The sequence below is a fragment of the Ixodes scapularis genome, unplaced genomic scaffold (genome assembly GCF_016920785.2).
Source record: "Ixodes scapularis isolate PalLabHiFi unplaced genomic scaffold, ASM1692078v2 PGA_scaffold11__112_contigs__length_91849675, whole genome shotgun sequence".
Lineage (NCBI taxonomy): Eukaryota > Metazoa > Arthropoda > Arachnida > Ixodida > Ixodidae > Ixodes > Ixodes scapularis.
The window spans coordinates 11,608,513-11,624,927 of NW_024609837.1; the positions used below are offsets into that span (position 1 = coordinate 11,608,513).

The window sequence follows — 16,415 nt, forward strand, 5'->3', positions numbered from 1 at the left end:
GCGAGCCAAAGCAGCAAGCCAGGGTAGTCTGCGCGGCGCGCCGCTACACTCCCTGTTGGCGCTGCAGCCAGTTCTGCTCCTCTCAACGGCGAGGAACATGGCGGCGGTCGGAGTATCTATATCGTTAGCAGCTGCAACCTCAGCAGTAGGGAAACATGAGCAAAACTCGAAAACATCACTCGCGGCGCAAGACTCGAAGGAGCACTTGGCGGCGCAAGACTCGAAGGAGCACTTGGCGGCTTTCAGTTGGACAATAATGCTTTCGCATTCACATCAAGTGTCATCGAATTTTTTTTTCCCAACTTCTTAAATTTAGATGCAAACACTTTTGAAAAGAACTAACAAAATAACTATTTCAGGGGCTGTCTGACAGGCCAACTATCTGTTGGTCTGAATAATAGCTTGGTGACAATTTCCCAAACATTTTTTTTTCATGCATCCTAAATTATATTTTTTATGTTTTGTCTCAGATCTGCAGGGCCATTCTGACACCCAGGAAAGCGAATCCATACTGCCGGACGATGGACCAGGTGAGTTTGCGCACTTGTCTTTGACCCTCGTGGCCGATAGTTTTAATGGATTGGCATTATTAGTTGTTGGAAGTTCTCTGACTTGAACACTAGAAGATTTCGTCAACTTGTCTTCATGCAGAGCTTCAGGCTTCTGGAAAATACCTGTAAATGCATTAGCACATTAGTGTGAGTGGGATCATTTCTTTGATAATTACAGCAAGGCACTTTTATGCTGTGATTTGGGCATTAATAGCACCTTAATTTTCAGCACATCACTTTTTTTTTTGGGTAATTAAAGCCTCCTGCCATCTCTTTTTGCAGGGTGGGGCTGTTCCAGTGACAACAGCCTGATGCGGGCTGTTACTATCAAAACAGGTTCGTTGCTGCATGAGTAGTTTTCGTGTTAGGTAAAAGCTCATTTTGGGTTAAAATGTGGCTTGTAAAGGGCTGGCAACATTTGAGGGTTGTCTGACCAAACAGGTGGCATAAAGGGGACGGGGACCGAGTAAGACAACCTGTTGCGCCTTCACCTAAGCCACTGTTCATTGCTCCGGAGAAAAGCAGTAGAGAATGATCTTTCCAAGCTACTCATCCTACAAAAATAAAGCAATCCAATGCATTGACATGTTAGACAACTAGACTTGCACAGATCTTTCTTCTTTACACCTGAATTCTTACAATTCAGCAGCATAAATTTCTAGGAGCGCACACACAGAAAATCGCAACAAAAAGTATGCCGTGAAAACTACTTTCGATCTAAAATTTTCACAAACCACACATAATGTAGGAGAAGACCCACACAAAAAAGCGACATGTAGCAGACATTAGCAGCGGGTCACTTCTGGTTTTTCTAGCTTTTCTTCCGCACCTTTCAGCATATATTAAAATGTTTCTTGGCACTAAGATATGCCCTTGGCTTCTCTGTTATGACTGTTTAAGAGGGAACACTGCTTCTAGAGTTTTTTTAACATAACTTGTAAGTGAATACGAATTAAATTAGCACAACATATCTGCCTTCACAATCTGACTACAAATATGTCCTAATATTGAAAGTTTCATTTGCAAAGATTATGGAAAGTATTAAGACAAATGGAAGCACTTGGAGGTTTTGTTTTTATGACTTTTTCAGTTTCAAAATTATTTATTGTGGGAAGTATAAAGGGCATCTAAAGAACACAATGTTATGTTTAACATATATATACCTCTTATTAAATACCTCACACGTGTACCTGTCGGAGAAAGAAAAAATGGACTATTGGATGCGTGCAAGTGGAGATATGGCTGCCATAAAACAGCAGTGTGTTAATAGCAGTTAATTCTGAAATACTGTAAAACACTTTATTTTCGCGGCCCCTATTTTTTTCGAATCGGACACAGAGGTCATAATCGCAGCCGCTGGAGTTTGTGAATTTCAGACGCCTGTTTTTTAAGTACCGAAATTTTCGTGTACCTTTCAATTTGGCGAATTTTTCAATTCTCAAATTTTGTGAAAGTTTAGGGCTTACAAACTTAAAGAACCCCTGAGAAGAAAAAAAAAAGAAAGATCTTTTAGACAGTCTTGTTGGAACACGCGTGTCAAAAAATTAATTTGACACAAAAAAAAAAAAAATGAAAGGACTCTTTTTAGAGCAATATTTTTTGGAGAGATTTATTTGAAATTCTGCGCGCAAAGTCCATGACATTACGGAATGGTCATTCGGTCTTTCCACTTCAACGTGAGGGCAAAGCCGATCCACCACTCCTCCACACGCCTGAAAGGCCGAGAGAGGAAACAAGTGGAAAGGAGGTGACTGCCAACTAAACCGTTTCTCGCACCTTTAATATTGCAGGATAAAATCTTTTCTCGCATAAATTTAATTTCTTGACACGCGTGTCCCAACCTGATTGTTAAAAAAAAAAAAAAAAAAAAAAAAAAAAAAAAAACTTGTTTCTTTTTCAGGGGTTTTTTAAAGGGTTTTACAGTAATAGCAAAAGAGCATGCACAGACCGATTTTACGTTTCCAAGTCAATGTTTCAGGGGAAGAGGGACTTATTTCACAAGAATACTTCAGGACAAGATGATAAGTGCCTGCTAAACTCCAAAAACAAAATTTCAAAAAGGTTTTTTTTTTAAATATATTTTGTTTAAAAAGCAGTGTAAAGCATCTAGCCCCCCTTCCTTCGTATCTTGGCGCAAGCGAAACATCTTAAGCTTTTGGCATCGTATAGTGTTTTCATTGTGTTTCAGCATAAGCTAAAATTTCACTATGCTGTGCTTCCACTTGCAGAACCACCAGAATATGTTGAACAGGACAAAGAGCCTAGCAGCCATCTTGTGTCTGTTAAATCAGGTCTGTCAAAAAATTAATGCCTCCATAGTTTTTTTTTTAACATTATCTTTATTGAATAGAATCTCAATCCTTTTTGTACTTGCAGAGCCAGAATTTTACGAGGAAGTTCGAGAGCCTAACAGCCTAGTTCCAACTTTTACGAAAGGTATGTTGTTAATAGCATTTCTTTTTGGGGCTAGGAACATTTCTGAACATTTTCTCATGACTTTTTTTCATTTCTATCCGCTGAATGGCCAGATTACGCGGACGTTACAAAGATCACCTTCCACTTCAATGCAGGTGTGTACTTTATTAAACTGGCAAATTCGGCGTTCAATCACCAACAGCACGTTGAATCCGACCACATTCTTTGCAGAGCCACAGGTGTCCGAAGAGAGACTACGACAGATCAACACGGCAGTGGCTGTTAAGATTGGTCTGTTGTCTTCGTAGCATTTTATGGGTAGGTGCCACTCTAAATGTTGGAATCACTTATGTGTGCAGAGCCGCCAGATCCTACAGAGGTCTGCACCGAGGCAGTTTCCACGGGGATGGGTATGTTTCCATGCTATTGTTCTTTCCGTTAGATTCTTTTTTTTTTTTAAACACATATTTTGTTTTATTAGCTGATTTCTGTATACAGTTCTGTAAAGTTTTAGTGCAACACTTTACTGTATTGGCTGGCAGCAACAGCTAGCTGTGACGCAGGTTCGGAGGTGTCAGAGAAACTCGAACTCACAGGACGGCTCAATATGGGTAGTCGCTGCACTGCCGCGGATCGCACGCGAACTTCAAATTCGGTATCTGGAAGTAGTTTTTTTACTTCACAGATACTGATTTCACAAGTTTCGCATTTTGAGGATAATGTCCAGGTATCGTTTTCAGTCATTTCTGATAATGAAAAAAATAATGATTTTGACGAGTCAGTGCCCCTTTTAGGCCCATCATGCCGTAAGAATCTGTGATAGGACTGGAAGTCTTATGACAGATTCTGTGCTCATCGGTCTTTGTCAGCATGATCAGGTAGGACTATTCTGGCGAAGGCTAGACTAGGGCTGTGTTCCAAATCTTACCCGAATAGATCACAGTTAATCTGGCTGCTCCTGTCACGTGACAAGACAGAGCAATGCTAGACGCAGGTAGGTTTTTGAACCCCGAGGTACAAAACCGTTGCCCTAAAGTGAGATTGAGGAAGTTTTGGAACACGTCTCAGGTGAACTTGCACATTTATGTCTATCTTGCGTGGCTGACAGTTGGATGGGTTGGCGTTATTGGTTGCTGGAGCCTTCATGTCTTGCGCACTAAGACTTTTCGTGCTTCTCTTTATGGAGAGCTTTAAGCTTTTGAAAATACCTGCAAGTGTATTAGCATACAAGCATCAACGTGATCTTTCCATTATTAATGGTGGCAAAGCACTTCTGTGCTTCGAATTGGCGTTAATGACACAAATTTTTTCAGTGCGTATTTTTGCATTAATCGCAGCCTCTTGCCATCTCCCCTTGCAGGGTTGGACGGTTCCGGTGGCAACACTGCGATGACGGCTGTTACTATCAAGAAGGGTGGGTTGCTGTGCGAGCTGTTTTTGCATAATGTAGCGGGTCATTTCAGATTAAATCTAGCACTAAAGGGACTACCAGCATTTGAGGTTTCTACAACGAAACACGTGGAACAAGTGCACCGTGCCAATGTCCACAAAATCGCAGCCCAGCGCGTGATCGTCAAAGCCCGGCAGGCAGATGTTTTTTGCTTCGTAATGCATGCGAGGCACGTGCCATATGCACAAATGCTAAAATTAGGAGTGGCCAGTTGCCCGTTTCTGGAATGGAGGATGATTGTAGAATGCATTGTGGTGAACTATTATTTGTCCATCGTTATTAGTAAATTTATTGGTCAGGAACAGTAACAAAATCTTGTTGCAAGTTACTTGTTTTACAAAACAAAGCTATCAGATGTATTGACAACCTAGACTTGTGTACAAGTCTAGGTTGTCTAGCTTCTAGCTTTGTGTGTTAATCATAGTTGTTATAATTCAATAACACCATAACTTGAGAAGCCAGAGTAATATACTGTTAGCGACTTTATGTTAGCAGGTTAAACATTTTGTGAATTTTGCAAAGTGCAAACTTTGAAAATATTTTGCGGGTGCAAAATTTTGGGATTTGGAGCAATAGATATTGCATTAAGTACCATGCGGTGATATATTTGTGTGATAAATTTTTTGCGTTCTATTTCAAGTTGCGATATTCGTGAAAATTCATTTTTTTACATTACACAAAGACGAACTGCTATTCTTTTTTGATAGAAACCTCCCCACTTAAAACTGCGACATAAGACTTATGGTACAAAATATTCTTTTAAAATAACTTTTTTGCAAATAACGGAGAAACATTTACAATTCAGCTTGTCTCGTTCCTGAATTTTTACGTCTTTTCCCGAAGACACTGGGTGTTGTTGATTTAGAGCTGTTTTTGTTGCAGAGTTTTAAAGCAAAATAAGGTAGTATATTTTAATGCTCCTATATTAATTACTTAAAAGGATCTATATGCATCTTAATATTTTTGTTCAATGTTGGTGCAATTATTGCACCAACTATATTTTTATAGTTGGTGCAAAGTTGCACCGACTAAAAAGGTTTAGAGTTGGTTGAAAAATGACAAATGCATAAAAGACTGTTGCAACCGACAAATCCAGAAAGAATTGAACAGGGTAGATTTTGTGGCATTTCTTAATGCTAGAAAAATTATTAGCACAGATGTTTTATAGCTTTATTTAATTGCAGCATAACCTGAAATGTCCCTTGGTCCCTTTTTTTAAATTTTTTTAGTAAAGAGCGTCCAGGGCATAGTATCTATCGCAACAGTTAAGCATAGGCATGTAGTTCCTTCCTTCACATCTTGGCACAAGCCAAACATCTCAAGCTAAGCTTCCTTTTAGGATCTCGTAACAGTATTGTTTTCATGGCGTTTTAGCATAAGCTTGCAAACATAGATGGGGAACGGGTAGGGCAAGATGAGTGTGCATCATTGCTAAGCGATATATTTATACAATCTTTTTCTTCCACCCATGTTTCTTTGTACCCCAACTTTACTGGCCCTGACTTTTTGCCAATGATGTATAGCTGCAATAATTAACAACGTCAAGCTCTCTTCTTTGTCCAGTATTGACAATATTAACTCTAAATTCTTGAAGAACACAAAGCCATATTCATCAACTATACTATCAGTGATTTTTAAGCAATCATTGGAGGAAGGCTGCCTTCCCAAAGACTAGAGAGTTGGAAAGGTGACTCCAATTCGTAAAAGTGGTGACCACTCCTCACCGAATAACTTCCGGCACATTTCTTTAACATCCATTTCTTGTAAGATACTCTAACATATCATATAATCTAACTTTGCATGTTTCCTAGAATCAGATTCTTTTTTTCATCCTACTTGACACGGCTTCCGCAAATAATTTTCCTGCGAAACACAGCTTCTGCTCTTCACTAATAAGCTTCATTCTGTCCTTGACCATGGCTCCCAGATAGACTGCTTTTTTGTTGATTTTGATTTCTCTAAGGCCTTTGATAAAGTTCCTCACCGGCTATCCTATTAAAACTTAGTAAGCTCAACATTGATCCAAACATGCTACGCTGGATAGAATCGTTTTTAACCAACCATTATCAATTTGTGCATGCCAATGCTACTAACTCCACTTTCTCCCGTAGCATCTGGAGTTCCCCAGGGTTCTGTTTTAGGTCCACTACTTTTCCTCATCCATATTAATGATCTGTCTGAATGTATCCCCTCTAATATCAATTTATTTGCTGATGATTGTGTAGTATATAAAGAAATAACAAATAACTCCGGGCATCTCCGTCCTCCCATCTGACTGGTGCGACAAGTGTTTGATGCAACTCAACCTTAATAAATGTAAATCCGTGAGAGTTTCCCGTCATACTAACATATGCTCGAATTACTACATCGACGACATCCGCTGCAGTCTGCGTCCTCGTAATAATACTTAGGTGTTTACATAACTTCTGATCTTTCCTGGGAAACTCACACTAACTACATAACTAACAACGCCAATTGCATGCTTAGATATCTCAAACAAAATTTCTCACAGTCACCAGTGTCACTAAAACTTCTCTTATATACTACTTTAGTACGTACAAAGCTTGAAAACGCATGTTTTATTTGGGACCACGGTCATACCAACACTAACATTGCAACGTTGGAACCAGTTCAAATTTGCGCGGCACGTTCCATTCTCTGTAATTACACCGTTTCCAGCATTACTTCAATGAAACATGGCCTTGGTTTACTTACACTAATGAACAGTAGACGCATATTCCGCCTGACTTTATTTCATAAGATTTATCATAATAACCCTTTCATGCACCGTGAACCTCTAACTCCACCTACTAATGTTTTCAGAACAAAGTCGGTATTTTCAATTACAAAAACTAACACTTATTATAATTCCTTTGTTCCTCGCACTAGCTCTGATTGGAATTGCCTTTCCGCTGACATAGTCTCCATAACCAGTACTATTGATTTTAAAAATGCCTTGTTTGTCATTTTCTGATGATCCATTTTCTAATTGGTATTACTGTTATAACATTTTATAACTTATTTTTGAAATGTCTGAGCAAGCGTTAATTACTACATTATATTTCATTGTATGAACAACTGTACCATTGTCACCTTTTTCCCCCCCACTCTCTTCCACTCCCCTCTGCAACGCCCTTTGGGGCCTTGAGGGTAAATAAATAAACAAATAAATATGTTACGCTGCCGTCCCTGCGTTTGCAGAGCCACCAGAATATGTTGAACAGGACGAAGAGCCTAGCAGCCATCTTGTATCTGTTAAATCAGGTCAGTCCTAGAATTGGTGCTTGTTTTTTGGGGGTTTTTTACTCTGGGTCTTACAAAGCATTACCTTTATTGAAAATGATCACACTTTCTTCTTGACTCACAGAGCCGGAATGTTACGAGGAAGTTTGGGAACCTAGGAACCCAGTGCCAGCTCTTACGAAAGGTATGTTCCCGATAGCATTTCTTTCTGTAATGGGAACATGTAGTCAGAATGTTATGTCTCGTGTCAGATCTTTTTCCCTTCAGGTGAACCACGAGATTACACGGACGTGACGAAGGTTGCATTCCACACGAATCCAGGTCTGTACTTTTTTAAACTAGCAACTTTGACATTCAATCACTGGCAACAGGTTGAATTCCAGCTCGTCTTTTGCAGAGCCGCAGGTTTCCAAAGGGGCCCAACAACGTGGCAACGCAATGGTGTCTGTTAAGATTGGTCTGTTGTCTGAGTCATTTCACAGCTAGGTGCGATTCTGAATGCTGAAACCACCTCTGTGTGCAGAGCCCCAAGATCCGACGGAAGTCGACGCTCCGGAGATTTTTCGGGGGCAGGTATGTCCATTGTCGACGTTGGCAAATCCTCAACAAAGATTGCCCATTGCCCACGGGAATCGAACCTGGGTCCGCTGCATGCGAAGCGGAGGCATTACCATAGAGCTAAACCACAGTGTAAAACCTGCTGTAAACTTGGGGTTTTTGTACTGACCAACGCCCTCTGCACACACTCTTCAAAACAAAAACAAAAAATGGTCGACAACAAAATTTTGTTGTAACACTGTCAATGCCAAGAGCTTGTGCTGGGAGATGCAGTATCACATGCTCTCCACCAAAGAAGAAACAAAAAGCAAAAACTTTCGGAACAAAACATGCGTCTGTTTCTTTCCGAACGCTTTTCTATGCCCATCCCAAGAACGCCGATGCCCAACGACTTCGCCGTGACTTGTCCAAGCCATTGCTGCGACTCTACTGTAGAATTTTGTGCGTTTTCTTTCTTTTTTTTTTTGCAATTTACGGTTTTTTTAGACTTTATTCATTATTGGCGCCATCTCTCGGCGGACGCGCAAACTGTCGTTCCTCCACGCCATCTTTTAGGCTTTTCCACCGTTCTTGCTCTGCCTGCATAGCCTTCTCCGGGCTAGTTCATACGATGTCATCGGTTTTCTGGGATGTGGTGGAGGCGTTGGGTACTTAAGTATGTATTATATTAGCGAGCCTGATTCTGAAGGTGTCATCGGCTTTGTTCAGAATGACCGAAAAACACCGAAAATCTAGTCACCAGGAAAGCTTTTTTCCGCAAACAACGTGACAAGCGCAAGGAGCAACCTCGTAGAACCACTAACCGCAGTTGTCCCAGTGTCTTTATTGTTACGTCCTTTTGGTTGCTGCGGACGCAACTGGCACAAATCTGGGAAACAGCCTTGACCGGCCATCAATACAACAATGGGGAGCTTCATATATCGAGAGAGTTTGACAAAGCCCTCAGTAGAAGCAGGCGGCACGGACTTTGCCATTTCACCACTTGGATAGTCCCGGCAAAATGCTACAATCATTCCAATATTCGGTGTGAGAAGTTCAGGTTAAAAAGAAACGCAAACGCAATCCATATATTCACTTTAGTTGGCTTCTCATTGCTTCGTTGATTGCGCAGCGAGACACGGTAGTAGCGCTGCATCACTTTGCCGTAGCAGCGCTCCGCCTGTCACATCAAACGTGGGTCGACACGTTCGAGACCGCGGAAAAGGTTTGGCGCAACTTCCGACAGATGGCGCGCATATATGAAAAAGGTCTATTGGATGTGAGAATCAGCCGTCACAGGCACTGGGGTCAAAAGAGCACTTCTGTACACTATTTTATGTTAAAAGGACCATGATTTTAATTTGGGGCTGGGTAAATGATTTTAGATTGGGATTTTTACTAATTGCCCATCTTTTATTGTGCCAAAATAAAACTTGTACACGAGGGTAGAAAGCCAAAAGCCTGCTTTTCGGTACGAAAATACAGCGGATTGTTTGTGACCTCCTTTCCTTTGGTAGCTCTCCGCCTTTTTACTGCGATGCATCCGCGGTGCCCAAGCAGGTCAGCCGAACCCAGCTCACTCACTCGTCAACAGTCAGTCCGTCGACAAATGTTTGGATTCACGATAGTAGCCAAGGAGTGCCTTGACGGCACTTATTATCACTTGCGAATGACAAGTTTCATGGTGTGCATAGAAAGCAGGATGGAAACTTGGGGTCATCGCGTCCGGCGAAATACCGCGTCACAACCATGTGGTGGCTCATTTTGCTTTGGAGTTGAAGAGAAAAGCTAAGGAGGAAGGAGTTGCAAAAATCATTTGATGGTCCCTTTGGCTCGGAGCGCAGCTAAGGCTACGAGTAACGTTGTGTCTAGGTTCCTTCCGTTGCATTATACCTCCAGGGTATGTGCCCCGGAAGGCGCCTATCCGGCGCAGCAGTAGAAGTGTTGTGCTGTCACCTGCCGTAATGCTGCTGGTGACGCAGCGGAGGAGCTGGGTGTGGGAGACACCCATTCCACCGCTGGTCTCTTGCCAGCTAGAAGGTTTATGGAAGCCCTGGCAGCAAGGACTTGGAACACCGCCTCAGCAACCACACTTGAAATCTCTCGTTTTTTTTTGTTTTCTACGGGACTTTCACACCTATTTGCTAGGATTGTGACATCTGAGAGCATGTCACTCTGGCTTTTGCAACGTCATTTGTTGTCATGTCGTGATCGCTTTAGATGCTTGGGCGGAATAGAACACTAAACACAGCAGTTGGAGGCAAATTCCAAGTTCTGTACCTTAGCACAGCAACTTTTTGGGCCGCAGACGCAAGGTTTTGTCTGTAAAGTTCAATGGTTCTTTCCGTACCCGCTCTGAGTGAAAGTTGACACGTAGGCTTTATTCGTTACGGTTGTCCTGGGTCCCATTAAATGTGGTGCGTGTGAAGGCTTTGCTACGAAATGGTCGACCCATTTTCAAAGAAATGTGTACGGTACAGGGTGCTGCAAGGGCACGAGATGGTTCTACTAAATTTCGAACCCCTCCGGCCAAGTCAAGCGGGTCTGCCGCCGTCCTCTCCGGTCGGCCGCCATTTCAGTGCCAGTCATAGACTTCCTTATCTGCAGGAAGCCATGGGTCCACAAGGAGCTAACAGCCAGCGTGTGCAGTTCTACGAGGTCTTCCTTGGTGGCTTCGACTACGGTTCGACAGACTCTAGGGCGGCTTCGAGCGGCGAGGAGAGGTCGCGGAGCGTGCGGTGATGCGGCTGCAGAAACGGCTACGGGTGTGGGGTCGGAGGACACGACTGGCCGAGCTGTGGGTCGTACGGAAGTGGCAGTATGGTGCGCAGAACACGTCCTCGACCAATGTTTACGGCCTTCTCAAAAGTGGTCAGTCACAGAGCTGTCATGGTGTCGCCGGTTGCGATCCCGGCACCCTAGTGGTGGCTTGGGAGGTGCCTACCGCAAGCAAGTGGAAGGTGGCCACACACTACAAGAGACTACATTCCCAGCGTCTGGTTTTGCAAAACCTCAAATCTTACGAAGGAGATCCAGTGGTTGTGAATGAGCGGTCAAAGTAATGGTGCACGTACACGAGAAGCGGCGTGTAAAGACCGTCACGTTTTTTTGGGGCCTAGATTTGGAGAAGACACAATCTGCAAGCGCATTTCCTAGACTGCAAGTCCAATGCATGAATTTGCAGTTTCAATCTTGACTATTGGCAGTGTAAGCCTACGCCAATAGTGTGGGCTTCGGTGATACTGTCTGTTGAAAGTTGGCAAGGCCCATATTGACACTGTCTAGGCAAGGTGCGGACGAAGCACTCTGGGCATGCGCGACTACGTCAGGATGGAAGGATTGTGCCAGAACACCCTGTATCATCTCTGTGCGTACTCTTGATTCCACATCGAGTAGGTGTCGTCGACGTGCCGAAACATTCTGTGTGCCGTTCCAGTGGCCTGCATTGTGGCATCCGGGGTTGCATTCGGTGCCCATCGTGGTTTCACTTCATGCGCGTGTGTGCACAAATAGGCTGGCGTTCGAGTGCGACACGGCCGAGCTTGTCGGAACTCTTTTTCACGTTCATCGATCGTACGAGCATCATTACCATTTTGTGAATTCATTATTACGACGCTGAAGTCGTAAGTTCATCGAGCGGTTGAGCCAATTTATTGGTAGTGTTCCAAAGACTTCGTTGAACGAGGAAAAGGGATTTCCCCGGTTTGCATGCTTGCAAGAAGTCCCGAGTACCATTGAAAAGACGTTTTTATTTGTTTTCAGTTTAGACCTGTGAAGTGCTCTGGTTGTTCACTTTTTCTGCCCTGTGTTTTAGAGGTGAATAAAGCTTGAAGACCTTGAATAGCATTCTCCCTGTTGTGCCTCCAACTGGTACTTCACCTGTCACTCTTTTTATAATCTATTAATAATAATTATCTTTATTTGGAGAGAAGTTTTACCCCGAGTGGCTTGCCCGGTTAGAACAGAAAGACGAAAGCCCGTACGCTTGTGCGTCTGCTAGCCAACCACTGGAGGCAGGAGAAAAAGAAAGGAGAAAAACATAACAGAAACATCATAAGAACAACATGTACCTACTCGCTAGAAAGGATTGCGAGAAAGCGGGGCAAAGGGCAGCTGATTCTGTCCGTTCAGTAGGGATGGGGTAACAAACGGACAAGGGTGCGGCCAAGAAGTCCCTAAGGGCAGCCGGGAGCGCAGAGTTAGTGTGGGGCACATTGCTTGCAAGCTGTGGACCTGGCTGGCCGGATCGCTTCCCTATTTGGATGTCGGAGCTAAGAGGAGTGCCCTCCATAGAACCGACGTCGAGCAGCTGACACAGCAGACCAGCCCGATCCACAGTCCGGCGGCGCCAAAGGCTCTGCCACCCAAGAGCCTTAAGCCGAGCCTCACACAGGGGTGCAGGGGCACGCTGGCCCGGCATGTGAAAATAGAGTCCATGTGGCCTGACGCTGCACGATTTCGAGTCTGTCGACCAGTTGGGCCTGGAATGGGCACCATACAGAGCAACAGTACTCGGCAGGACCAAAGCAGTAAACAGTGTTTACATGAAGTAAAATTATTTATGCTTTCAGAAATGCGACCTTGGTGGGTTTGAAGTTCGTTCGATTGATGCCGCGCAACCACTTGTTTTATTGTTCTCGGTCTGCATTTTGTTGAGGATTGTTAAACAATGCTTTCCGAAACTCTGCCCTATTGCTGCAGCCCTTGGCGCAGCACCCAGGCATTATCACCTTATCGCTCGATCCTGTTGATCCACATGAAAAAAAAAACGCTCCCAAATTCAAATCTACTGGAACTGGAAATGCCGGAAAGCACGGAAGTAAGTGGCGCTGGTGTAGCAGGATGCTCCATGGCGGCACTTCCGTCCACGTGATCAGGATTGGCGAATGCGAAAGTGGTACTCTGAAAAGTTGTTCAGTGACACTAGCTCTATAGAACACACAGTTATGAAACAAGAATCTAGGTGGCGCTTCAAACCACGGAAGGCGGACTGAAGTAACTAGGTAATCTAGTAATGTTGGTCGGCACGCGTGGGCACCACTAGTTAGAGTGACTGTATATGCTACGCTTGCTGTGCAAGCAGAGACTATACAGTTACTCCACCACTGGTGGGCGCGCGTGTAGTGAAACGAACTCGCTTAAATCGCGCAACCCCGCACCACGAGTGCGGCCACCGGACAACCATCTTGCATGCAGCGAAATTGCGCTTTTGCTAGCGTTGCAGAGGCAGCGTGTTGAAAACACGTTTTCTACTCGTTCGTCGTTATTCGTTGAAGACGTTTTTTAAAACCGCGTGTAAATGTTGAGACTTGCTGTTGAGAACACGTGAAAATTTTTACGAAAGTGCAGTGCCGTAGAAAAAAACCACAACTCATTGAAAGTAAGTTTCGCTGGTCTTGCGGCGTGATCAAAGCTTCCTTGGCACGCTGAAGTGCTGCGTCTCTGCCTTCACGCGCTTGGATACCGATCAAGAATCGGCACTGCGGGAAAAACTTGGTAAGTGTGTCGCGCGTAGATGTTTTTGCATCATATATCAGGTACAAAGTTCTGGACAGTCCAGCTGTTCCGGCGATTTGCTATTAGTTAAAGGTGGAATACAATCTGTTCGGTTGTGGCAATGTTCCAGATCTACTCGAATGGATTACATGGCAGCACAAATAGAGCAACGCTGTGGAGCGAGGATGGTTTTCGAAGGCAAACGTACAAGACGGCGAGATTGAAAGTACAAGACGGTAAGATTGAAAATCTTTGAGGCGCGGCTCATATGGTTGTGTGCAATCGGTTGACCAATCACGATTAGGCGAGCCGCACTCAAACTTCATGTCACGTGCACTTGATAATCAGCCAGACCACTGATATCAGTGATGAGCTGTGTGTGTGGTATTTTGTAAACCGTCTAACGATGCTGAATCAAGTTCATTTCTGGATTGCGAGTGCTGCAAGTTAAAAATACAATCGTTAGTGTGAAGTAAAATGCTGCTCCAGTAACGAAGTACCGTGCACAAATAATTGTTTATTGATCTTTAATAACAGTACCGACGAGATAAGTTATGTTTCGTCTGTTTTAAAGGGACACTGACGGTGCTTATGCTCGTCAAGGTTTTCATTTGTACATGACAGATGAGAGCCCAATTACCCAAAACAGAATTTCTTCCGCCCGAAAATCACCGATCGACAGCTGGCTGGTTTGAGTCGCGCTCACTCTCTTCTCCGTGTTCACGTGCGCTTTCAATGGTTTAGACACAATTACGGAATATAATCAACGTTGTGGGTCATCGAACGCACTCACTCAATATTAAAAACAAAAATTAAATATACCAAATTTTTGTGGCTTCTAAATGGCCGCAAATGCGCTGATTGGAGACAAAAAAATGTTGCAGAGCCACGTGATTTCTGCCAACTCTCTCTCCTCTTGAACATTTCTTTTTCCTTCCCAGTCCGGTTTCGGTTTCGAGAAGTTGCGTTTTTTGACTTTATAAAAATAAACGTGACGCTGCAGCGAACTATTGATCGGGTAGTCTTCTGACAACCATAATGAATGGCCTGTAAAAGAAATGAAACAAAAAGGGGGGATGGGGGGGGGGGGGGGGGGGGGGGGGGGGGGGGGGGCTCAGTGTCCAAAACAATTTTTTGGTCCAAAATGTGCTTTTATGACAAAAACTCGGGCAGCTTCGCAATGCTTCCGCTAGATGCCGACCCGTCAGCCGCCGAGCTCGACACTGATCTCTGAGGCTAACAGCTTGAGAAAAATAGTTTACTATATTTTTTACAGCGATCGCAATACAGATCTTGGCTCATTTTTGCGCAAAAGCCTCAGGACTTGTTATGATCACGTGTCTAGTGGTCAAAATCAAAATTTCAAAAAAATCAAAATTGAACAACATGGCGGCAGCCGAGTGAGGGACACTTTTGCCCGGTGAACGGGATGGTCGGCGGCGGCCACAACCTCGGCAGTAGTTGCAGTAGTGAAACGTGGCCAACAAAACGAGCGAAGAGGCAGGCAGCTAAATCCACCATCGTTGCCAAGTCTCCAAATACACGGCGAGCAGTGGCGCAACGCGCTAGGAGACAGAACGTAATGTTTTTGCATTCACAACTGCTTGGGCGTTCTCGGAATTTTTCTTCGTGTACAAGTTGACACTGTTTATTTCGAATGCACGAAAGCTTGTGATCTTGTAGATCATAAGTTGTTCCTTAAAAAATGTCAGCATTGGGCATGACTAGCTCGTTTTGTAGTTGGTTGTCAAGTTATCTTGGTGAGAGCAAACAGACCAAACTACATCGTACGTTTCAAATACTGAAATGCCTCAGGGGCAAAGTCTTGGGCTGCTGTTGTTCAACATTCTTGTCTATGATCTGGCAGATAGTCTGCAGCATTCATAGGTGCTGCAGTTTGCAGATGATGTCAAAATGTATCGGGGCAAAAGTCAGACAACTACTTACTGCCAAAAACAAAAAAAAAAAACGGTTGTTGGTATGTTTATACAGCCTCAACTTAGTCTGCCTCAACGAGCGACTTGTCTCTCAGCTATAGATGAGCAATCTAGCCAATGCAATACAATTGATAGCCTGGGGTCTTGAACGTGCACCACGCAGTGGTGATACATGACCGCACGCCGGTACAATTAATGATCATCCAGATCGAAATGGGCAGAGGTGGGGATTGAGCTCAGGCTCCCTGGGTTCTGCAGCGCAGAGGCTCCGGAAGTCTTTCTTTAGAGGGGGGGCTCGACATCTCCGAAATCCTCAAGGTTAGGTTGGTTTCAGGTTGACATTAATTGCCACATTTGAATGAAAACATATTAATGCACCGCGTTCGCATATTCACGCACATATCCATGGAAAACAAATTAAAACAATGGTTCAGTAAAATAACAGTAAGAAGCTTGCACTGACAACTCATACAATGATTGGATAACCCCTGAAATCAGCCGCACCATGTGTTCTTTATTTTTTCTTTCCTATACCAACTGTTACATGTCAACCGCAGCTGTGCCTATGCCAAATTGGCTATGTCTAAAAATGAAAACCTTCCTTCATTTAGGGATTCTCGGGGAAGCATGATGTATTAACGCAGACGTAGACAAACAAGTGTTAAAAGTTTTAGACAAAACCCCGAGACTGGGGGGAAAAAAGGACAACACAACACGGAGTCTCAAACACAGCAAGTTGGGCCATCGGATGTCTTAACTGGAAGCAGAGGTTGCATACATCGGTAT

General features: G+C 43.8%; 1 protein-coding gene and 1 long non-coding RNA gene across 2 annotated transcripts in view; both read left to right on the top strand.

The window, feature by feature from the left end:
- LOC115332154 overlaps positions 1-16,415 on the top strand; it is a 55,737-nt gene that overhangs the window by 6,891 nt on the left and 32,431 nt on the right. The gene's annotated exons all lie outside the window — the stretch shown is intronic.
- LOC120844406 lies at positions 4,369-10,931 on the top strand. Its single transcript, XR_006077412.1, has 5 exons — positions 4,369-4,380; positions 7,618-7,680; positions 7,784-7,843; positions 7,911-7,980; positions 10,804-10,931. It is a non-coding gene; the product is annotated as an uncharacterized LOC120844406 (long non-coding RNA).